This window comes from Ascidiella aspersa, chromosome 5 (genome assembly GCF_963924565.1).
Source record: "Ascidiella aspersa chromosome 5, kaAscAspe10.2, whole genome shotgun sequence".
NCBI classification, from domain to species: domain Eukaryota; kingdom Metazoa; phylum Chordata; class Ascidiacea; order Phlebobranchia; family Ascidiidae; genus Ascidiella; species Ascidiella aspersa.
The window spans coordinates 31,363,911-31,365,519 of NC_139451.1; positions in this window are offsets into that span (position 1 = coordinate 31,363,911).

The window sequence follows — 1,609 nt, forward strand, 5'->3', positions numbered from 1 at the left end:
TTGTATCATCTTACGTTTGTGTGACCAAAGTGTGACTTGGGAAGTAAATCAAAAGATGGGACGCAATTTTTACATTTTTTGAGTTTCTATTATCGGAGAATTAATTGGCACCTCCAGGAGTTAAACAGGTACAGGGGTGTGATAAGGTGTGAAGACGTCTTAAGATGTTGTCCATCTACTCTGCCTTGTTTGCTTTGAAATTCATTATTATCAAGCTACATTACAGATCCGTGAATAGTGTAACAAAGTTGTAAACCTTGTATTTTAAATTCGTATCAAGTTCATTTGGATTTAATTCGTACTTGCTTAAACACTTTTTCCAGGGGAGGTCAGCTTTGACCTATGGATAATTTTATGTTTCTCTATTCACTAGAACTTCGCTATGACGTCAAACTTGATCGTTGCTCGATCGGCTGGATCCCCGTTATTGTTGCCCGAAGAACACCGCTTCATCAATATCAAGGTGAGTTAGATTAGCATAATATAACTCTTTACCACTTCAAGTATAAAATAATAAACTCCTTGTGTTAAAATCAATGTTTTTATCGATTTGAAGATTTTTTGTAATCTCCGTTCAGAAATATATTTCAAGTAAGACGTAAAAAGAACATTAAGCCCATACAGAAGTAGGTATCATTTTGAACGTTTGGAATAACTCTTTATTCATTTTTAAATGTTTACATCGATTTGACGATTTTATGTAATTTTCGTTCAGAAATATATTTAACGTTTCGAATAACTCTTTATGCATTTTTAAATGTTTATTTTTTTTGACGATTTTATGTAATTTTTCTTCAGAAATATATTTCAAGCATGACGAAATTCGAATAACACAATGAGGCTACTCGATAAAAGAAGGCAGTCAGCAAAAATGGTAAGGTTACCACCTAAAATTTTCGTGACAAAATTACGCCCGAAAAAATTTGTTAAAAAATGACCTTTACTTGTAATATATTGACCATAGAAGAGTGTACAGATTTACTTGACAGTCCGTAAACTTAGTTTTCATCCTTTATCTTAAAGAACTCAAAGCTGAATTTATCTTCGGCGACATTTCGGGGAACTGCCTAAAGAGAAGAAATCCACGGAAACAACCGGACTCTACTCTTCACACACAAAGCCCTTCATCACATGTAAGGTTGGAATATGTCCTTAAACAGTGTAGAGTTTAACTTGGCAGTCCGGAAACTTAGTTTTTACTCAAAGCTGACTTTGTCTTTAGAATTCTTGGGAACCAGCTGACGAGCGAAGACACCAATGGAAACACTGGTCTCCTACTCTCCACAAAGCCCTTCATCAGTTCATCACAAGCAAGGAACTTCAACAACGATCTCGACAATTCAGGCATCATCTTCTCTTCAACAATCCCAAGATCTTCGCAAGCTTCGATTGTCCATTTCCTCGTCGTGCCAAATCTACACAAGTCCTGCTGCTTGCAAAAGCAATCCAAGTGCTGTATACCATAGAGGCTGTCGCGCGAGTCGATCTACGGCCGTGGGGTTTGTTTATAGGCCTAACACCGCTATAACGTGCCTTGCTTTACAGGTAACCGTCTGCGCAAACCAAGGCTTGGCAGGAAGCCTTGCCTGTGCTGTGTACGGTACAACAA